The 7,121-nt window shown below is 36.0% G+C and overlaps 1 long non-coding RNA gene and 1 pseudogene across 1 annotated transcript; both read left to right on the top strand.

Moving 5' to 3' along the window:
- LOC147563335 (uncharacterized) lies at positions 1-3,215 on the top strand. The gene is made up of 2 exons (XR_015223807.1): positions 1-65; positions 2,725-3,215. It is a non-coding gene; the product is annotated as an uncharacterized LOC147563335 (long non-coding RNA).
- Positions 788-1,840, top strand: LOC147563336 (F-box/kelch-repeat protein At5g15710-like; annotated as a pseudogene).
- Positions 3,216-7,121: the final 3,906 nt, after the last annotated feature.

Here is a 7,121-nt window from a genome sequence, read left to right as displayed (position 1 = left end):
CACTCATGCTTGTGCCAAATCAAAACTCTAGGATTCAGAATCGAAGTTGCTGGTACTCTTTAAAGGTTAGAAATTTTGTATAATTCCATTACGGAGTCCTTTTTTTTTTTTGAAGTTTTCTGTAAATTGTATGAATTGTATTCCTCAATCAGTTTTAATTTGAACTATATACTGTTACTCCTTTTTAGTTAAGCAAATGTATGTATACATATAGAGAGAGAGAGAGCTTTACTAGAATAATTCAAGCATCTGAGGAAGGAAAGGAATTAGAGTTTCAGTTTGATTTTTCAAAATTCAGTTTTTGATTTAGGGTTTAGAATTTGAAGTGATGGATGGAATTGGGGGAGTAAACAAAGAGGTAGGGTTTACTATAGTGAAAAATGAAGTTTTGACAGAAGATCAAGTGACATTTACAATTATCTGGAATAAGGAACACAAGCCCTTCAAGCAGACATGGGTCAAGAAATACAAGTCCATCAAGTAGAGGTGGATCTAGGAATACCAGTCCTTCCCTCGTGGATGTGACGAGAAACCGTTGCTACATTCGGTAAATCTGTTTACCTCGATGTTCAAATGGAAGACAATATATGGGCTATGTTACCCGAAGACCCACTTAATGAAATTCTAGCTAGGGTTCCTCCTTTATGATTTTCCACGATGGAATTCAATACTTCAAGATAGTAGTTTTCTTAAATTTCATTTCCAAGGGCCGGGCCTTGCCTTCTCACATTTTCGAAGAACATGCAAACTCCACAATGCTCGGGTTTTTAGCTTGCCGTTAAAAACTGTTGGGTGGTCTTGGGCCTCTCTTACCCCAAAAGCTAGCTCAAGAGGTAAGGCTTCTCCCACACTTATTAACGCACCCCCTGCCCCTTCCACAACCAATGTGGGATTAACCTAACAAAAACATGGTACAAAATCCATTAACATTTTTACCACCTTGGGTGTTTGGGTTAGTTGGTTCTTCAGGAGGTCTTGTATGTTTCTCTGGATTAGATGGACTTACGTTCAAAACCTTGGTATATAATCCTCTCACACAAACTTGGAGAACAGTGCCTAGTATGAATTATAGTCAACAAAGACAGTTAATTATGGTTGTTGATCGAACAGACATCTTTTAAAGTCATAACCACCAGTGATATATATGGCGACAAATCATTGCCTACTGAGGTTTACGATTCAAGACTCAATACTTGGTCTATTCATCATATAATGCCTGCTGTTAATTTTTGCTCATCGAAAATGGCATTTTGTGACTCTAGTTATATCTAGAGACCCTTTCGCCACTTGGGTTGATGATGTTTGGGCTTGATACTGGTTATTGGGAACACCTTGCTGCCAAGTTTCCTAGGTCTTAATTAGATGGATATCTGGCTGCTGGGACACAAAAGCGTTTGTTTCTAGTCGGATGAATTGGTCTTTATAGTACTCTTCAAAGTATGCGAATTTGGGAATTGGATCGTGTAAAGACTATCTGGGTTGAGATAATTAAGCGGAACACCGCCAAAAGTATTTTAGAGCATTGTTGAGATTATCAGCCGAGAAGATTTGAATGCTTTGGTCAGGATAATTTGATTTGCTTTACTTCGTGGAACCAGGGGAAGGGTCTTCTTTACGATGTCGATAAGAAAGTCTGGCCATGGATTGCTGGTTGTGCTCTTCAGTCTTACAATAGTCATGTCTTTTTCTACAAGCCAAGATTTGATGTTTCCATATATTGAGAAGAGTTTGCTTGCTGAATGCCATTTGGTTTCATTAAGAGGTCAAGAAGAGTTTATCCTTGTTACGGTTCTACTGATGTTGGGGCTATTAGCCGATCATCAACGTCTCTGCTGTCTTCTACATTCTTTCTTATATAGATTTGTAAGCTTGGACTAATCATTTATAAATACGACTCCAAGATGAAAGTTCTGAACAAAATTTTGTCTAGAGAACTGGTTCATGTGTTCGTCCAAGTTCATTCATTGACATGGCTGGGGTACCAAACTAGTTCAGTTCTTGGAGAAGGATACTGGTTTTTTGTTGTACATATTGTGGTTGGGAACGTTTGAAAGGTTGATTGGAAAAGATGGGGTTTTCTTCACTTCAAGTATACTTTCCCGTCTCTAGAACTTCTCGCGGTCACGTAAGTTCCCGATCAAATCTTATTTTTGCTATCTTTTGATGATGATTGATGAATAATTTCATCATCCCTAAGGGACATCAGTGATATTTTATCTTAACGTTTATATATTGCCTTTCCATTTTGCAAGTCCTTGCTTCTCTTCTTATCCAACTGTAGGTCGTCTGCAATATCGTTTTAGTAACATTTGTGCCCCTCTCTAATCTCTAATAGTCATCAGGAACTTTCGAGTTTCTTTTGTTTTTGTGATGTTGATTGGTTTATCTGTGAGTCTGTGACTTACCAGAAATTTGTTTCTCCTTTTTGTATCGTCTTGGCCTTTTGTTCTTAGTATCCATTTCAACGTTCCGTCAAACGTATGAGCTAGTGAAATTACCAAGATAACTTGATCTCTGATTGATGTTTGATTTTTTTTAGAAAGGTAATATAGTATCTGTGTCTCTGATTGATGCTTGACGAACATTGACAACGAATAGTCATCGTCTCTTCTCCATGTTCACTTATACAGCGTATTTGGAGTTATTATATATATTTTCATGTGGAAATCAATTTTAGAGGTGTTCTATAAAGCCGATCATATATGTGTCTGTTACGTTCTTTAGGTCGCCCAAGGAGAAGGTTTCCAGAGGCTTTATACACCTTCAACTCCAATAACAAGTTTGCCAAGAAATTGTTCGAGATCAATGTGAAATGTTATTTTGCTAGTCTCAAGGTTCAAGTTCGTGAAAAACTAGCTCCCGGTAAGCTTAATGTTCTTATGCAAATGATTTGGTCTGTTAGAGATTTTCTAACTAGGATCATTTTTGTTTGGTAAAAAAGCCAAAAAAAACAGTTCTGAAAGTTGACAGATTTTTTATACAAAATTTGTGTAAAAAGGCATTGTGTTTAAACAGTTTGACAGAGTGTAAAAAGTAAAAACAGATGCCAAGTTTAGGGTTTCAGTAACCTTTTTGAAGTAGTTTTTAAGTGAAGAATTGAAGTGTGAATGAACAAGAAAAAACAGCATGTTCAAACATCTCTTGACTAAAGAGAAAGTGAGTCAACATATATTTGCATGATCTTGAATCTTGAATCTTGAATCTTGAATTCTTGATGTTCTTTTTCTCTTTTTTCTTTCTTTAGCATCTCTTCTCTATCTTCCCTTGTCTTTCTTTATTTTTTTAACTATTACAGTATGTCATATAGGTACTTCTTGTGTTTTTTTTCTTTTCAATTATACTTAAAATTAACTAGAATAAGTGATTCATTCGAATCCGAGAAAAACATTTTGAAAATTGATTCGAGTAAGTTCAGACGTTGAGTTAAATTTGAGTGCTGACTTTGAAAGAAAAAAACAAATACTACCTCACCCTGCGAGTCCGAAGAAATTCTTTTTTTTATCTCAATTTGGTTGTCTCCCATGAAATAAGTAATTGGAGGTTTTAACACAACTCTCGCGAGACTATTTGAGGAGGTTTAAAGGGCATGCATATATCTTACGGACAGACGTAAATATGTAGAAAATGTGCAGGTTTGTTCAATCGTTGGTGCGAACTTGCACAAATTTTGTGCAAACAAAGTATAACTTTTTATATGTCGTGCTGATTTCTGTAAATCTTTTACCCTGCAAAAATCTTAGATCCATGAATCATTGTATGATAAGAGGGATTTGGGTTGGAACTTTTCTAGCCATTATCCCCTCATTATATTATCATTATCGTGATAATAATAATAATTACAGTTATAAAATGAAAATATAGTTTGTGGCGGCCATGTGATAAAAACCCTAAAAGGCGAACACCATTTGATTTCTTTAAAATTTGAAAGACACCTACTAAAGTGTTGTCTATTTTCTAAATATAGTTTATAGAATATAAAACGTATCCATATACATAAACTTAGAATCCCTAACACATAAATCTAAAAAGAGGTTCATTTCCGTACCCATGTGTGTACAAATCCCCCTTCACTCTTCCTTCACCAAACCCCAACAACAAGAACATGACCATAGTTGGGGTCTCATCACTTTATGTACCTAACTTCACTCTAGATTAGGTTTCCAACCAGTCAAAACTCCAAGGACAATTCATATAAAAATAGGGTTTTAATGAAACCTAGGTTGCCTTTGGGAGTGTGATATGGTTTTTCATTTTTAATAACAAGACTAAGCCATTCAACAAAAAAAACAAGACTAAACCAAGTATAAGCATGATTAATTAGTAGTATTAACTATCAAAATTGAAAAATTATATGTAAATACTTCTTTTTGGTGTGTACATTTCTAATCACATATTTTCTTCATTGATTATTTTATGAAAGAATATTTATAGTAAAATATCAATTGTGTTATCAATCTATTAAGTAGTAACTTATAAGAAATAGTTGGAAACGACTCTTACAGAATGAGAAGAATGATATTGGCTCCAAATTTAGAGTGTCGATTTGGGATAAGCGGTCATGTCAATTTGCCAAAAAGCACTTACATTATAAACTGACCAAATGGTCTTTTTAGTTATCGTCTCGTTTCTTATATCTCTAAATTCGAGCTAAGTCATAGCTTTAAGACCAAGAAGAGAAGAAGGCAGTGATATAAAAGAAATAAAGTAGTGTTTGTTTTTCTGACTTTAAACTGTATTTTGAATAAAATGTCAGAAAAGTTTCTTACTCTAGAATCTGGATTTCAATATGAGAAGATTTTTGTGTTTTATTAAAATGTAAAGGAAAATACAAATTAGATTCAGGGATGAAGACTAAAAGTCTAAAATGAGTCAGACACTTATGATTCAAATTTAATACCATAACGTTGGAGAATAGATATGCCTCAAGCTTCAGCAGACAGTTCTTTTCGCTTTAGACGCTCAGATCAAGATCGACAGATAAAGAGTTTTGTTCTTGATGGAGGTTCTACAAGCCCACCTAAGAGGCTTCGAACTTGAGTATCCCAAACTTAGTGAGTGTCGAGGCCTTTAAGTGTGACGCCCCAAGCCTCCAGGCAGTTAACGATATTGTCCCCCTTTTTGCACCACACACGGGTAGAGGGTTTTGTTCTTGGCGAAGACTCCACGAGTCCCCCCAAAAGGCCTCGCCACTTACCAAGTTTGAGCGTACACCTATAGCCCAGGCTCCGGACACTCTCGTGAGCGATGTGGGACTATCACAATCCCCCCACCCTCAACGAAGAGCCGTCCTCGGCTCTGATACCACTTGTGACGCCCCGTGCTCCATAACTAGGCACGAGCACGCCCCGGCAACTCACAGACGAACCGAAAATTCGGCAGCATCTCCTCTGTAAATCGAACCGGTCGCACCTGTAGAACCTGTCATGCAAACCATACATTCGCATACACAAACACATACATTCGCATACACAAACACAACGGAAGCTAAAATTAAACTAACAGACTCTGGTTCAAAACCGAACCACCAGAACTCACTTAACTCATCCTGCACAAATCCGTACATCCTTATACAATATGGATCACATAAGTTGTATAAGGATGTACGGATTTGTGCAGGATGAGTTAAGTGAGTTCTGGTGGTTCGGTTTTGAACCAGAGTCTGTTAGTTTAATTTTAGTTTCATTTTAGCTTCCGTTGTGTTTGTGTATGCGAATGTATGGTTTGCATGACAGGTTCTACAGGTGCGACCGGTTCGATTTACAGAGGAGATGCTGCCGAATTTTCGGTTCGTCTGTGAATTGCCGGGGCGTGCTCGTGCCTAGTTATGGGGCACGGGGCGTCACATTAAGGTAGACTTGTCGAGCCTTCGCCAAGGACAAAACGATGTACCCATGAACTTGGATACGGGCATCTAAAGCAGAAACAATATAGTAACTGTGAAGACAATTTTAGTGAGTTTGTGGAACCTTCGCCAAGAAACAACTACGTACTAATGTGAATAAATGCTAAGTCTTAGAGCGTTACAGTTTGTTAACACAATGTTGAATTTTTGCTTCTAAATACGACTTTAGGATCATAGCGGCCCCAATGTGGTTCATCAAGCAACCATGTGGTTACCATTTTACACAATTTCCTACGAAATATGGAGTAATGTTTATATATTCATTTACTTTTCTTTCAAAAAAACAAATTTAGGTCCACGGTTAATTAAATTTTCACCGTAATTAAGAACCGACTTAAGTTAAAATTAGTAGTACTAGTTTTCTGTTTTTCACACAGTACTGTTCTCAAGGGACACCCACTGGAAGGAAATTGGAGGGCACGCCCTCGTGTTCTTAAAAAACCCTAACTCTCTTCTCTAACCGTATGTATTTGTTAATTATGATTATGGTGGTTAGTTTAAGGATTTAATGCATGAGAATCACTTCCCTGATGTTCTTCTATTTCTTAATTTGATGCTAATGCTTCTTAGAGAATTGAGCTTCCACAATGTTTTTTAACTTGTTGATTTAAATCTTTTACTTGTTGTCGATTGATATGTTTAAATTTTTATATTAAATAAAAGTAAAAAATTGAAGACCGAATTTACTACATCAAAATTTATCTCTTGTTGTCGACTAAAATAGGAATTAGTTTCACAAAAATTTTCTTCTAATATTGTCGTAACAAATGGCATATCATTTTCGTTCTGATTTCTTTCTACTCCGCATTAAACTAGAGTAACAACCTTAAGAGTAGGTTGATTTTTCTTATAGTGAAAATATAAAACAAAAAACACCCATTCATTGAGCAAATGCAATGCCATAGATGAAAGAGAGATGCTAGAATCACAAAAAATTTTGACATAAAAAAGTTCCCAGCTGATGTGGCGGTTGTGATTTTCATCTCTCAACAGCGTAGATTTGGTCAAAGTTTGAAACCACATCAGCTGGGAACTTTTTTTTGTCAAAATCTTTTGTAACTTTATCATTTCCCTAGATGAAAATAATACGTATAATAATAGCAGTATTATATTGTTTAATATTATTATTATCGTTTTTGTTAGTATAACAACCAAGTAGCCTCCACTACTATAGGAAAGTGTTCCCATTAGATTAAAACTTAAAAAGGGTCATATTATA

This window comes from Eschscholzia californica, unplaced genomic scaffold, assembly GCF_041429995.1.
Source record: "Eschscholzia californica isolate CP2 unplaced genomic scaffold, dmEscCali1.0.p SCAF_1, whole genome shotgun sequence".
NCBI classification, from domain to species: Eukaryota; Viridiplantae; Streptophyta; class Magnoliopsida; order Ranunculales; family Papaveraceae; genus Eschscholzia; species Eschscholzia californica.
Note: the sequence above shows the minus strand (reverse complement) of the source record. Positions and strands in the feature narration are given on the sequence as shown.